Source organism: Salarias fasciatus, chromosome 17 (genome assembly GCF_902148845.1).
Source record: "Salarias fasciatus chromosome 17, fSalaFa1.1, whole genome shotgun sequence".
Classification (NCBI taxonomy): Eukaryota; Metazoa; Chordata; class Actinopteri; order Blenniiformes; family Blenniidae; genus Salarias; species Salarias fasciatus.
Genome location: NC_043761.1, coordinates 20,520,493 through 20,536,915, shown reverse-complemented (window position 1 = coordinate 20,536,915; position 16,423 = coordinate 20,520,493).

The window sequence follows — 16,423 nt, the reverse complement described above, 5'->3', positions numbered from 1 at the left end:
TGCGGACAGAATCCGGTTTAACCCGGCGCTTCGCTCTGTCTGCAAACTGGCTCTGAACTGCTTCTGGGGAAAGATGGCAGAGAGGCCTAATCTAACACAGACCTCGATCGTGTCTGATCCTGCACAGTTCTTCAGTTATCTGTTTTCAGGAAAGTATCAGATCAAGTACTTTTCTTTTCTGAACAACGACGCTGCTTTGGTTCAGTGGAATTACAACGAGAGGTGTGTTGTTCCACCCGGGAGAACCAATAATGTATTTGTCGCTGCTTTCACTACAGCTTACGGACGCTTGAAGCTTTACAGTTATCTGGAGAGATTGCGGGAGAAGGTGCTCTATACAGACACTGACAGCATAGTTTACCTCCTGAAGGATGGTGACACGCCTCTTGAGCTGGGTAATTATCTGGGGGATTTAACGGATGAACTCTCGGGTGACACCATTTCCGAATTTGTGGCGGCAGGTCCCAAGACTTATGCGTATCAGACAAAAAATGCTAAAAAGGTGGTGATGAGAGTGAAAGGGATTACTCAGACTCGTGACTTTTCTGACAAAGTCAGCTTTGACAGCGTGAGGGAGCTGGTGGAGGGCTATCTCAGAATCCAAAGGAGTGATTCGATTGACATTCCTCAGCAAAACATCATCAGAGACAAAAGGGGGTTTCTGCTGAAAAATTCTTCATTCATGAAAAAGCTTCGCATCGTTTATGACAAACGTAAGCTCTCCCATGATGGTACTTCGGTACCGTTCGGTTATTAGTAAATAACCTGATCTCGTTGCTGATGTTGATGATTTTTTTTTTTTAATGAAATGTCAGACTTTACCGTGATGGAGGAAATTGATTTTGATCCTAGATTTTGTACGCCTTTTTCATGTTTAATCTCAGGCCCGAGCGGCTCTGGGAAGTCATTTTTTGTAAAAAGTGTTTTACAGGATTGTGAAAATGTAATGAACCGAAAACCGGATAATATTGTTTGGATTTATACTTCGTTTCAACCTTTGTATGCCGAGCTGCAGAAGACCAATAAAAACATAACGTTTGTGAAAGGATTGCCTGAATCATTCGAAGATGAGACCCTGTTTCCTCCTGATAAGCAACATCTGGTGGTATTAGATGATGTGATTTTCGAGGCTTCAGATCATCCTGATGTGGTGCGGATTTTTACTCAGTACAGACACCACAAACAGATGTCCGTATTCATGCTGACCCAAAATGTGTTTCATCAGGGTAATTACTCACGTACAATCAGTCTTAATTCAAACTATTTTGTCTTATTCAAGAACCGGCGTGACAAGCTTCAGATGAAAACATTAGCTCATCAGATCTTTCCATCACAAAAAGCGTTTTTCCTGGCGAGTTTTGACGATGCTACAAAGGACCCTCACGGGTATTTAATCGTTGACCTGACACACAGCTGTCCAGAACAGTACAGACTTAGGACGGGTGTACTGCCTAACCAGTGGCCTGCGGTTTATATTCCAAAAAACAAATAAGACGACATGTCAGCGCGATTAAAAAGGAACGCTCCCTTTCTGAAAGCTCTGTATTATGCCACGCCTAAGAAGCAGAAGGATATTTTAAAGGACTGTCCGGCGGATCTCCTTCAGTCTTTGGCCAAAATCGCTCTCAATCTGTTAAAAGGGAACATTCCTCTCTCTTGCTGTCAATTTAAAAAACTCCAGAGACATAAAAACTTGCTCAGACAACTGGCTGATAGAAAGATCAGTCTAAAGCGGAAACGTAGCGTTTTGCAAACAGGTGGTTTTCTTCTACCTCTACTAACAACAGCCATTCCTCTCCTGGGAAACTTGATAGGAGGCTTGATCAATAAACGCAATTGAAAATGCAGAAAATATATCTCGTGTCACCTCATCAACTAAACCGCCTGACTCACACAGCTTCAACCGCGTCTGATGCAAATGCATCTCCCGGCAGCAGCAGCAGCAGCAGCATGCGGCAGAATGCGGAACAAGACTTGGATTTCAAAATGAGGCAAATATTACAAGAAAGAGGACTTGGCGCCTATGAAAAAATTAAAAAGTACAATACTCTGTTGCAGCGTTACCTTAACCTGGTCAGACAGGGAGAAAATGAACTCCATTCTCTGACTCTAACGCTGCCTCCTGAGGAGGGATCTGACAGACAAGCTAAGGAGCTGAAAAGATCAGAAGAGGAGGAGGAGGAAGAGAAGCGAGAGGGAATGCAGGAGATATTAACAAACCTACCTACCCGTGATCGCAAAAATGCTGAGTATGTTTTAAATAAGTTATCGGAGACTGACAGCGGCTGGAGTTCCAGAGGATAGTTTATCTATAGAGGTAAACCGTTAAAGGGTTCTCATGTGATTGATCTGGTGAAAAACTTAACAGCTGCGTATAAGAAACCCCCAAAGTCACAGCCAAGAGGGTGGAAGCTGTTTCTTGAGACATTATCTGAGCTGAATGTCCCTGAGAGCGCGGTGTCTAACCCTTTTGCTCGTGAGCAGTTTAGAGTTCTCAAAAACCAGACGCATACAGACTATGATGACATGCTATCTTCACAATCCTCACCGAGTACCGAGATGAGAAAGAAGAAGAAGAAGAAAAAGTCTACGAAGAGAAATATTCCATGGATCGACTTCACACCGTGATTTAAATAACACCATTACCAGAGTTTTTTTTTTTTTTTTTGTCTTTTAGAATTTTATTGACGTGAATAAAGTAAAAATGAATGAGATACAGAGTCTGATTCTTTTTTTTTTCACAAAAGCAAAACAATACAATTCATATTTTATAACAATCTCTAAACATTTGTAACGTACATGCGAGTTGATGTGGAGAAGACGAAGGAGAAGCAGTGATGCATCGTTGAAATTTCATAACAAACTTTCTCACCAAAACATCATTATGTATCACACTGTTTTTGTAGCGAGCTAGCACTTGTTTGTAAGACAAACCACTAGCTCTATGACACAGGTAAAAGACACAGTGATGCCCGCAGACGGTAGACAGCTCGTGTTGGAGTTGACGGTTGTGATAAATGATGTTTCTCGTCCTACCATAATTTTCCAGAAAACCAAGGATGCTTTTCGGATAATAATGGTTGTCAGGACTTAATCCGAAGGAGTCGAAATAGGTGGAAACCCCTCCTTCTTCCAGCGTGATTGCTAACCAGTGTTCACCGGGTAGATAGTGAGGGTGGGTGTTTACAATATAATACGCTGGTAGCTTTGACGGGGGATGGTTCTGTAATTCATCCGAAGCCCAGACACCGCAGACCGTGTCACCCAACAGATGGTTCATGAGTATTTCCAGTTCAGCAGTGTTCATCCTTTCATTCAGTAATAATCCACCAGCACCTGTCGTTTCGAATTGATCTCAAGGATAGTATCATACGCTGCGTAAACCACCAGAGTCGCTGTATGCGGTAAGGGGACCCTGAATCTCATCTCCAGTCTTAAAGTCCCGCTTGAAATGGGGTTCAGAGCTTCCACGTCCTCGTCAGGGTTTAGATTAAAAACAAATAAAACTCCCCCTAGAACTGCCACCTTAACGTGGTGGGGGAGTTTGAGAGCCCGCATGATCCCAGGAGCTATGTTGCCGGGGGGCTTTATGCCCCCTAGTAGGGTCTCCCATGGCAAACAGGTCCTGGGTGACGGGCCAGACTGAGAGCAGTTCAAAACCCCCTATGAGAAGAAAAAGAACAAAGGTCGTTACGTCGCCCGGTATGGCGCAGCCGGGGCCCCACCCTGGAGCCAGGCCTGGGGTTGGGGCTCGTAAGCGAGCGCCTGGTGGCCGGGTCTTTGCCCACGGGGCCCGGCCGGGCTCAGCCCGAAGGGACGACGTGGGCCTGACCTCCGGTGGGCTCACCACCCACCGAGGGAACCGTAGGGGCCGGGTGCAGTGTGGATTGGGTGGCAGCCGACGGCAGGGTGCCCGGCGACCCGATCCCCGGACACAGAGACTGGCTCTAGGGACATGGAATGTCACCTCGTTGGCGGGGAAGGAGCCCGAGCTTGTGAGGGAGGTTGAGAGGTACCGGCTAGATATAGTCGGGCTCACCTCCACACATAGCCTGGGCTCTGGAACCCAACCTCTCGAGAAGGGCTGGACTCTCCACTTCTCTGGCGTTGCCCGCAGTGAGAGGCGGCGGGCTGGTGTGGGTTTGCTTGTAGCCCCACAGCTCAGCCGCCATGTGTTGGAGTTCACCCCAGTGAACGAGAGGGTTGCATCCCTGCGCCTTCGGGTCGGGGATAGGTGCCTCACTGTTGTCTCGGCTTACGGGCCGAACAGCAGTGCAGAGTACCCGGCCTTCTTGGAGTCCCTGGGAGGGGTGCTGGACAGTGCTCCGACTGGGGACTCCATTGTTCTACTGGGGGACTTCAACGCCCACGTGGGCAGCGACAGTGAGACCTGGAAGGGGGTGATTGGATCGCACGGCCTCCCCGATCTGAACCCGAGTGGTGTTCTGTTATTGGACTTCTGTGCTAGTCACAGTTTGTCCATAACGAACACCATGTTCGAGCACAGGGGTGTCCATAAGTGCACTTGGCACCAGGACACCCTAGGTCGGAGGTCGATGATCGACTTTGTTGTCGTGTCATCTGACCTCCGGCCGCGTGTTTTGGACACTCGGGTGAAGAGAGGGGCAGAGCTGTCGACCGATCACCACCTGATGGTGAGTTGGATTCGCTGGCGGAGGAGGAAACCGGACAGACTTGGCAGACCCAAACGTGTTGTGAGGGTCTGCTGGGAACGTCTGGTGGAACCCTCTGTCAGCATGGCTTTCAACTCCCACCTCCGGGAGAGCTTCTCTCATGTCCCGAGGGAGGCTGGGGACATCGAGTCCGAGTGGACCATGTTCTCCACCTCCATTGTCGAAGCAGCTGCTCGGAGCTGTGGTCGTAAGGTCTCCGGTGCCTGTCGTGGCGGCAACCCCCGAACCCGGTGGTGGACACCGGAAGTAAGGGCTGCCGTCAAGCTGAAGAAGGAGTCCTATCGAGCCTTGCTGGCTCATGGGACTCCCGAAGCAGCTGACGGGTACCGGCAGGCCAAGCGAACTGCAGCCCGAGCAGTTGTGGAGGCAAAAACTCGGGTCTGGGAGGAGTTCGGGGAGGCCATGGAGGAGGACTATCGGTCGGCCTCGAAGAAATTCTGGCAAACCGTCCGGCGCCTCAGGAGGGGAAAGCAGGTCTCCGCCAACACTGTTTACAGTGGAGGTGGGGAGCTGCTGACCTCAACTGGGGATATTGTTGGACGGTGGAAGGAATACTTCGAGGACCTCCTCAATCCCGTCGCCACGTCTTCCGTGGAGGAAGCAGAGGCTGAGGTCTCAGAGGTGGACTCGTCCATCACCCAAGCTGAAGTCACTGAGGTGGTTGGCAAGCTCCTCGGTGGCAAGGCACCGGGGGTGGACGAGATTCGGCCTGAGTACCTTAAGTCTCTGGATGTGCAGGGACTGTCTTGGTTGACACGTCTCTGCAACATCGCGTGGCTGTCGGGGACAGTGCCTCTGGATTGGCAGACCGGGGTGGTGGTCCCCCTGTTTAAAAAGGGGGACCGGAGGGTGTGCTCCAACTATAGGGGGATTACACTCCTCAGCCTCCCCGGGAAAGTCTATTCCAGGGTACTGGAGAGGAGGATCCGACCGATAGTCGAACCTCGGATCCAGGAGGAACAATGCGGTTTTCGTCCTGGCCGTGGAACAGTGGACCAGCTCTATACCCTCCATAGGGTGCTCGAGGGTTCGTGGGAGTTTGCCCAACCAGTCCACATGTGTTTTGTGGATTTGGAGAAGGCATTCGACCGTGTCCCTCGTGGTGTCTTGTGGGGGGTGCTCCGGGAATACGGAGTCCGGGGCCCCTTGTTAAGGGCCGTCCGGTCTTTGTATGACCGGAGTAGGAGTCTGGTCCGCATTGCCGGCAGTAAGTCGGACCTGTTCCCGGTGCATGTTGGACTCCGGCAGGGCTGCCCTTTGTCACCGGTTCTGTTCATAATCTTCATGGACAGAATTTCTAGGTGCAGCCAGGGGCCGGAGGGGTTCCGGTTCGGGAACCACAGGATTTCATCTCTGCTTTTTGCAGATGATGTTGTCCTGTTGGCTTCATCGAACCCGGACCTACAGCATGCACTGGGGCGGTTCGCAGCCGAGTGTGAAGCGGCAGGGATGAGGATTAGCACCTCCAAATCCGAGGCCATGGTCCTCGACCGGAGGAAGGTGGCTTGCCCCCTCCAGGTTGGTGGAGAGACCCTAGCCCAAGTGGAGGAGTTCAAGTATCTTGGGGTCTTGTTCACGAGTGGGGGACGGATGGAGCGTGAGATTGACAGGCGGATCGGTGCAGCGGCTGCAGTGATGCGGTCGTTGTATCGGTCCGTCGTGGTGAAGAAGGAGCTGAGCCGAAAGGCGAAGCTCTCGATTTACCGGTCAATCTACGTTCCCACCCTCACCTATGGTCATGAGCTTTGGGTCATGACCGAAAGGACAAGATCCCGGATACAAGCGGCCGAAATGAGCTTCCTCCGTAGGGTGGCTGGGCGCTCCCTTAGAGATAGGGTGAGGAGCTCAGTCACCAGGGAGGAGCTCGGAGTAGAGCCGCTACTCCTCCACATCGAGAGGAACCAGCTGAGGTGGCTCGGACATCTGTTTAGGATGCCTCCTGGACGCCTCCCTAGGGAGGTGTTCCGGGCATGTCCCACTGGGAGGAGACCCCGGGGAAGACCCAGGACACGCTGGAGAGACTATGTCTCTCGGCTGGCCTGGGAACGCCTCGGGATCCTCCCAGAGGAGCTGGAGGAAGTGTCTGGGGACAGGGAAGTCTGGGCATCCCTGCTGAGACTGCTGCCCCCGCGACCCGGCCCCGGATAAGCGGTAGAAAATGGATGGATGGATGGACAAATAAGCTATAGCCGTTTTCAAAATCGTCCCTGTCGATGCATAGAGGTAAATCTTTCAGGTGTCTCCCGGTGGCGGTGTACAGATTGTAAAACTCTCTGACCAAAATGCTTTGGTCAAATCGTGGCTGGAAAGCTTTTGAAGGGATCTGTCTCCCGTCCTGACAGAGAGCTAGATATTCCACATCGCAATGTTGAAAATCGAATGGGCACATGTCCCTCCGCCCAGTAAATGCGTTATGGTTGACCAACCCTAGAACCACGTATTTAGGCATCGTGCCTAGGAAAAGATTCTCCTGATTGCATACTCTCGAGTTTTGTGGAATCGAGTAAGTTTTCACATTGATTCTGGATATCGGGTAGAGCGCGTTACCTTTCATCAGGGCCGCTGCATGTCCCAGACGCACTGCTGGGGAGACTGTGACTTTTTTCACAAACAGAGAGGCGCCTAGTATTTTTAATTTAATTTGAAATCAGAATTGTTCGGAGCCATTAAACAGAACGCATCACTGCCTCTGGTCAGCTTGATCCGCATGTCTACGCTGTTTAATAACAGCCGTTCGCAAAAGAAAATGTCGGCGTGTAGAGGGCCCATCACGTGAAACTCGCTAGAAGCTGCACTAAATTTTGCGCTCTCGACCAGGCCTCTGTTGGGACCGTCAGCTCCGATGTTGATAGAATTCATAGCCCTAGAAGTATCTTTGTAAAAGAGACCTGCTGTGAACTGGCTTTTCAGAGATGCGTCTGAAAAGTTCAGCAGGGTTTCGATGATGGCTCTGTACGGATGAGTAGCGCTGGATTGAGAAATGAGTCTGTCACCCAGGGTCACATCCACCTGTGAGAAGATGGTGTTGACGGGGTAGTTAATCACCCCGACACCCGCATCCCGAGCCAGATTTGTCCCGTCCCCGTTCACAATCTGCAATCGTAGATGAAGGAGGGTGTTGGCGAGATCCAAATACCTATCCCCATTGCTGGGGATAAAAAATTCAACGGGACCACCATCTGTCAGCGCAGATATTGGCATAACCTCCAGATACTGACTCTGCTCGATAGAAAACTGTGTAGCCGGAGCACCGAATAAGTCCAGCTCTGACATGGTGCATTCTTGTGATTTTGTATGCAAAAGAGCCATGGTTAGGAGAATATGTCGTCGGACCTCCTTCTCTTTGGAGCTCTTCTCTGCACTGATTTCTTGCTCCCTTTTGTCTTCCGCTTTTTATGCGTTGCTAAACGACGCCCCGGCGGTCGTTTTCCAGGTCTGCGTGCCAGAAGCATGAGTCCCGATCCTGCCTGATCCTCTGCCTCCGGTTCCTGGTTCCGAGTCACGCGTCTCACGACGTGTCCGACAACATCAGAAGCAATGTTTTTAGCCGCCGATTTTAAATGAGGCCTCGCAATGGCGAATCCTCTCTTGAACAGAGGTGTAACAAAACGAAATAATTTTGAAAACATAGACCCTATCCCTCTACCGTACATCATAGGGGCTCCATTAAATCCTGGTAAATCTCCTCCCACCTGATTTTCATAATAATTCACAAACCTGTAAATGTCAGGTTTAGAGTATAACCGTGTCATTTTTTTTTTTTTTTTTTTTTTTTTTATTATAAAACTGTATCACGGAAAAAAAAATCGGAGCAACACCTCACAACGAACAGTTACCCTCGTAGGATGTCTGGTACTGAGCGATATCTTTGCGGGTTGAAGAGTTATATAGACTGGTTTTCAGGTTGTGGGTCTGAAGTGAAGCGTAACAATAGATTTACCAAAGCTGAAGTTTGCTGGTTTGTTCTGATCCGTTTTTATCTGGACCTCGATATTTTCAATATGCTGCTTGGCCACTGGTAAATAATAGGCGGGGTTGAAGCGCTGTGTGACAAACTCTCCGAATGTACCCTGGATCTCAACACTTCTCAAAAGCGGAGCGTAAACGTCCCCTACCAACTGCGGGCGAACCACATCGCTGTAACAGTAAAGATGATAAAAACCAGCCCTTAAATCTACAGGATAGGGAGCTGTCTTCTCCTCAAAATTGAACCATTCTCCGGCTTTGAGTCCGATCATGTACGCCAAAGGTGGGTAGAAACATACATGGATTTTACCACTTGCCAGGAAATCAAATTTCTTTAGGTTGTGATTAAATACGGGAACAATATCGGCATAGACTTTTTTAAATTGGGCTTCCAGCTCCAGCTTTAATGGGTGTACGCTGTTGAAATGTCCTCCCTGAAAATAATGACGAGAAACTTTGCTCTCTGTCCCAGGTTCTCGAGGCTTCCGCCTCCAGTCAAAGTACATGAGGTACGTTATACCATGTGTGTGGATAGGAAATCTCTGTTAAAGTGACCTCCCATTCTCCTATTAAGTCAATGTGTTGTGCTAAATCTACACGGAAACTGTCACTCTTATTATCTTTGAAAACTTCCAAGCTTGCATTGGAGGGTAGAGTGATGTAAAACCCCTTATCCCTCGAACCGTACATGATGGAATGATGGTCTGTGTAAGCGGTTGAGGTTTTTATATATCTTTTAAATCTGCGGCCTTCACCCAGCTGTTGAATTTTTCAGGCCAGTTTTTCCACCGCACCAAGACCTGTTTTTCCCCTCTCACGGTACGTTTATTCAGAATTTCTTCTACGTGATATGTCCTGTCTCCAGCCATATCCACTTTCTGAAGCTCCTGCTCATAGAATGAACCTTCAATCACTTCCCCGTCATAGTCTTTGAGTTTAAATACCATCGGAGTAAGCGGGATGCATTCTGACACCGCAAAAACTTCGTCCGTGAAACTCTGTTCGTATTTTTTATCGAAGACCCCTCGCAACTTGGATATTCTGACAACATCGCCAACCTTAAATCCTACCTTTAATTTTTGTTTGCTCTTGTCTCGTGGTGTAGGCATACCATACAAATTGTGAAACACACGGCGGGTATTTTCCTTAGTCACATCAACCGGACGCATTTTTATACTGCTGTGGTAAGTGTTATTATAGCTTTTTACTAAGTCTGGTAGGACTTCCACGTACCGTCTAGTGTTCTTAGCAGTGAAATATCTCCACATTCTGGTCTTTAACGTTCGGTTAAATCTTTCAACCACGGAGGCTTTTAGATCACTGGCTGTGGCAAAATGTATGATGTTGTGTTTCCTCATCAGAATCTTGAAACTTTTATTGAAAAATTCTCTTCCTGCATCAGTCTGTAGTTTTTCAGGCGTCTGGCTCTCGCGAAAGACGGATTCAAAGGCAGACACCACCTCAGCCGCGGTCTTCTTTCTCAAAGCTCGCACGTACGCTAATTTCGAAAACACATCGATGACCGTGAGTAAATAACTATACCCATCATTTTCATCCGCTAATGCGCGCATATCGCAAAGGTCTGCCTGAAATTGTTTGAGAGGTCTTGTAACAAAAACTCTGTTCCTTGGAAAATGTACCCTAGCCGGTTTATGCAGAGTATAGGTGTCTTGAGATAATAAAAAGTCTTTCACATCTTCCACCCTGACTTTCTTTCCCGTCTCATCTTGAACCGCTTTATGAAGCCGCTCTACCCCGCCGAAACTACCAGGATGACTCGGCTTGTAATATAACCTCTTCATGACACGTTTCTCCGCCATCTCTAAGTACAATATAAATTCACCCCCCTCTAACCGTCTGTCTGGCTCCTACTCATCCCTTCAGATGTGTCAACACCTAACCCGTCGTAAAAACTTCAAAAGACCTCAGACGGAAGGAAGTTTGGGGGGGGGACAAATGCGCAGTGGACATACGCTGGACAAATGGTGGACATATGGCGAGGGGAGGGGTTTATTGGGGGCCATAAATCTTTCGGTTTGACATATAATATCATATCTGTCTCTCTCTCAGTTTATGTTTTTCATTTCTTCCTGTGATTTATTGATGATGCACAGAATTCAGCCTGCCTGGCTGATCCGGGCAGCTCCCCACGAATCTTATTCATTGTGCCAAGGATGGTGGTCTTCCATCGGAGGAGTTGTTTGGCGAGAGCCAGAGACATGAAGAAATGTATCTGTTGTTACCGTTCTACCTTTGTCCAGAAATGGCTCCATCAGCTTTATCACCACATCTTCTCCCACTCTCACTCCCTTGGCATGGCTGGAGTCTTTCCCAACACAGAGGATCATGTTGCACACATATTTAGTCTTCAGGTCACATGCCACCCAGAACTTTATCCCAACCTTGTCTGGTTTTGTTGCAATGTATTGCAAGAGACAGCAGTGACACTTTGTTAGGAACAGCTGTTTGTCTGTGGTGATGTGCCTGCCTGGACTGTAGGGCCAAATGCAGTTTGCAACAAAGAAACTCCAAACATTGGAGATTGTGGGAAACCTGTCAGTCTCAACTGGGTCCCAGTCAAACCCTGGGAGTTACATTACAATTTGTGATGGTTAAAAAAGTTCATTGTGTTTGGAAAGAATCTTCTCTGCCAAACTCAGGAGGAAATCTCAAAGTAGTCCCTGGCCGTTTTCAAGCCTCCTCCTCCCCCTCAGAGGTATGCATGAACCAACTAGCTGGAAGGTATCGGCTGCATTTACAAATGAAAGGTGGCTGGCTGCAGGAGAACGACTTGTGTATTCAAAGGCACTGGACCACTTTGGCCTCTCTGGGTTTCCCAGGGAGGCCAGAAAATCCTGGTATTCCTAGTGTTAAGCGGCAACTTTATTTAGCATGAATTTTAGAAAGGTAAGACTGTTTCATACCTTTACATGTTAATTGAAATGTGACATTTAAATAAGAAGAAATATGAACACTGTAAAAGATAAGGCTACATTGATCAAGATGAACTTTTGGTTTGGTTTGTTTCAGTGGTTCATCTTAAGACAAAATTGTTGAAAGAAGGTTTTAGTCATTTATGTGTCATCTAATTATTGAATTTCATTTGCATGAAACTGAACACTTCTTCAAATAGTGTTAAGAGTGTCTGTGTCAAATATCCCCGTAAGTAAATGTATATCTTTCACAGTATTTTGTTAATTCATTTTTGTACATAAAACAAGTGTTCATTACAAAACAGACGAAAATGTGACTGATGCAAATGTGCTTGTCTTGGCAGTTCTTAATAAACCATGGAGAGACGTCCCATGGAAGTGAGTATTTAGGGGATCAAAAAAAAAAAAAAATTTAAAAAAAAGAAATATCCGCAGTTCTTGTAAAGTGGCCAAGAGGCTTAAATCTCATTCTTATTTTTGAACAGGGATAAAACGAAAGACTATAATTATGTGAGGTACTATAAACCTCAGTCACAAGCCGAACATCTCAGAGTTCTGCTGTTTGGACCACCGAGCTCTGGAAAGTCCAGCTTCATCAACTGTGTTGACAGTGTTCTACGAGGAAGAATTGGAGTTCGAGCCTTGGTAGCCACCGGCTATGATGAGAGCTTCACTAAGGAAGTATGAGGAATCTATCATAAATTGCACTCTATTTTTCAGTCATGTAAGGACACGTTTCAAAACACATTCAGGACTTTTTCCAGTGTTTTCTTCAACTTAAAGACAGGACAACTATATTTTTACAGTAACCAATTAACCCGAAAACTGAGTAAATGAAATGCTGCCTTCATCTAAAAGCACATGCTAACATTGTCATGACATTTATTTATTTTTTTTTAACTTGTAGTACACAAGTTATAAAATCCATTCAGAAGTTCCTGGAGTCGATCATCCTTTTGTCTTCAGTGACACCAGTGGTCTTGAGAAGGGCTCTAGGAGAGGAATTGATGTGAAAACTATCAAACTCATCATGGGAGGACACGTCAATGAAGGATGCAAGGTATGAAAATAATAGTTTATCCTGCCTCTTAATTTATTTAGCAGTGAACACAGCCCTATCAACAGCATAAAAATGTTCTTCCAGAAAAGCTTAAAGGTACAGTCCTGCTCATCATGATTGACACCTCTGAGGTTAAGAACATAATGCGGAATATGTCCTGAACAAAAATTCTCTGGTACTGGAATAACTTTCTCTCAGACAAACACCAATGTCACAAACCTTGGAGGGGGAAGAATGGAAAAAAAAAATTCAAGCTTGCTTTGTCACTGATATTAGCACGATTTGCTGTAAATCAGTATGGAAACACAGTATTATTCACTCGTGATTAATCATAAATTAAAATCATCTGTGAAAAATCATTTGTGCCAATGAATGTTGAAATTCTGTTTTCTCTGGGTTCTCAGACTGACCCACAGTGCTGACAGCAGCTGGGGATTCTGCGCAGCCTGAGCGTCTGACGTCACTCCGGTGAGTGTTTTCCGTGTTGGTGAAGCTTGCTGAAGCCTGCGAGCGACTGAAGTGCTTGCTGTCTCTCTCTTGCTATTACTGTTAATTCACGAAGCAATCAAAAATCGGGGTTATTTACGCTCCCGGGGTTACTTCGCCCCCGATTGACCAAGCGATCTCTCGTGAATTACATTTCTTCTCCGCCGTTAGCGCCACCGGTGTGCTAACTAGCTTAGCGTGCTAACTAGCTTGGTCCGCCGGGACCGCTATGGCGTCCTCCCCTCTGTCTTCTTTTCTTTCCTGCTCAGTATGCCGTATGTTGAGTCAGAACCCTGCCTCCCTTGACGATAGGGGTATTTGCGTAAAGTGCAGTGTATTGACAGCGCTGGAGGCCAGGGTAACCGAGTTAGAGGAGCGGCTGCGCAGATGTGAGGGGCAGGGCAGCGCTAGCTATAGCGAGGTAGCGGCAGGGCTCGCAGCCCGTTCCCGCAGTGAGAGGAGTGTTTGCAAGCCTAGCCCCGCAGCGTGTCCCGAGCAGCCGGGACAAGACCAGGACCGGTTTGTGACAGTCCGGAGGAAGGCTAGTGCTAAGCACCGCCACGTAGCACTCCAAGAACCGCTTCACGTCTGCAATAGGTTCTCTCCCCTCAGCGACGACACACCGGCTGAACTGGACACGCTGGTGATTGGCAGCTCTATAGTTAGAGACATGAAGCTGCCAGCGGTGAAGGTTAGGTGTTACCCGGGGGCCAGAGTGGGGGACATCGAGGGGAACCGACAGCTTCGTTCACACCGGCAGCGAGTAGCGCGGCGAGATCCGCGCGATCCGCCCCTGGTTGGCCGCGTGTGCATTTTGTGACCCAACAGCGGCTGCCGCTGAATTCGCGTCTCTGTTGCCGGCGGTCTTTTCGACAATGGCGGATGAGATCGAGACATTGGCTTTTCTTTATTTGCTAAATAAAGCCCGACAACGTCGTCGTCGTGAGTCCAGGCGACGTGTCTGGATTCATCATATTTTGGAAAGGCGTTCAGAGTATGGTGAGTTTCACCATTTACTCCAGGAGCTGCGCCAGGATGAAGGACGCTTTCAGCGGTACTTCCGTCTCTCCCGGGCCCAGTTTGACGAGCTGCTGTCCCGCATCGGCGCTCGCATCACGTACCAGGACACCAACTACAGGCGCTCTATTCCACCTGATGAGCGCCTTTCCATCTGTCTGCGGTAAGTGCGCAAAACCAGGATTAAACCAGGTTATTATTTAATTGCTTTGAAATACAGTTCAGAGATCAAAGTATAATTTAAACCATTCACTACATGAAAAGTCCTAATTCTGCTCTTAATACGTTCATATTTGAGCCTTTTGATGTGTCTTTTGTCAAAAGTCTGATTCCTTTCAACTGAGAAATTTCCTGCGTTGTGTTTAATATATTTTTTTTTTCTGAAAAATGTGCTTTTAACACAAATAGTTTATACTAAAAATAATAATAATAAACTTTCCACCGTGAGGCAATCTTCCGCCATCAGCTGATCAGATGCGGACACTCCGCTGACATGTCATCACCCGAAAGTGAAACTCGAACGGTTAAATACAATTTTCCCCCTTTCAAATAAATAAATACAAGTATAAATTTAATTCTTATCAAAATACTTCAATTAATATGCAAAAACAAACAATATTTACCGTGACTCTTTCTAAATACAGCATACAAATAAACGCAAGATAAAATTACATACAGTGCAACACCGCCACCTATTGGATTTTAAATTACATTTAAACTAGGTCTCAGTTGCTACACAGGCCCAAGATGAAACATATTTTATTATTTCTATCAGTTTGTTATAATTAATCTGTTGTTTACTTCCAGGTTCCTCTCCACTGGTGACTCCTACCGGACCATCGCTGACAGCTTCAGGGTGGGGGTCTCCACTGTCTCCACCATCGTCCCAGATGTGGTGGCAGCCATCTGGGACGGCCTGGTGGAGGAGTTCATGGCTGTGCCTGGAGCTGAGGAGTGGAGGTCCATTGCAGAGGAGTTCGAGGTGCGGTGGAACTTCCCTCTGTGCTGTGGCGCTCTGGATGGGAAGCATGTCAAAATAAAGGCACCTCCCAACTCAGGGTCGCTCTTTTATAACTACAAGGGGGGCTACTCCATAGTCCTCCTCGCTGTAGTGGACGCCCATTACAGATTCAGAGTCATCGATGTTGGTGGGTACGGCAGATCGAGCGATGGAGGGACCCTGGCCAACTCTGCCTTTGGTCAGGCTCTGCGTGAGGGCACGCTGGATCTGCCTGGTGACCGGCCCCTACCTGGAGCTGAACACAGAGGACCCCAGCCACATGTCTTTGTCGCAGATGAGGCCTTTCCGCTGCGCAGGAATTTAATGCGCCCCTTCCCTGGACGTGGCGACCTTTCCCGTGAGCAGCGCATCTTCAATTATCGTCTCTCCCGGGCCAGGCTGATGGTGGAGGATGCTTTCGGGATTTGGTCTGCACAGTGGAGGATGTTTCGCCGTGAACTGGAGGTCCTCCCAGAAGTTGTGGAGAAGTGCGTGAAGGCCACATGTGTTCTCCACAACTTCATGAGGATGCGTGGGCCAACACCTGCTTTGAGGAGAGCTCCAGCCCAAGGTGAAGAACCACTCCCAGGTGTGAGGCGGGTGGGAGCCAACAATTCCACCAGAGAGGCGATGGCAACGAGGGAGGTGTTCATGGCCCACTTCAGCCAGGAGGGATCTGTGCCGTGGCAGCCAGCGGAGTAGTCAGTCCTCCACACGACTGACCCACAACGGTTCTTTTAAGAGCCACCCAAAACAAATAAAGAGCAGGCAGTCTCTGTCTATTTATTGCTGTCTGACTTTAAAAATGTATATTCACTAATTAATATTTGACATAAAAGCTATAATGTCATGTTTTCTAAGCACATGGTTATGCTGCATGTACCGTTGTTCTTTTCACGTCTCTTCCTTTTTGCAGGTAATTACTGACTCCACTGCTGTCTTCAAGATCATCACGTCTAATAAGGTGAAATTAATAAAACATTCAAAGCAACTTTACCTTTTGTCCATCCTTCCTTTGTGTTTAAAAGATTAGTATTTTGAAAGGTAAACCTTTTAAACCAACCATAAAAATGCTGTTCTTGAAGTACCAAACCAAGTCTTGATACAAAAGAATATTTAATTTGAATTATTATTACACAGAAAACTATTTACATATTTAAACATGGGACAGGAATGAAAAGGAGCTTGCTTGGAGGAGGTGCGGTGGAAAAAATGAGAGACACGTAAAGAAGTCTTTCCTCTCCTGCAAAAGATGTCACCTCGTTTA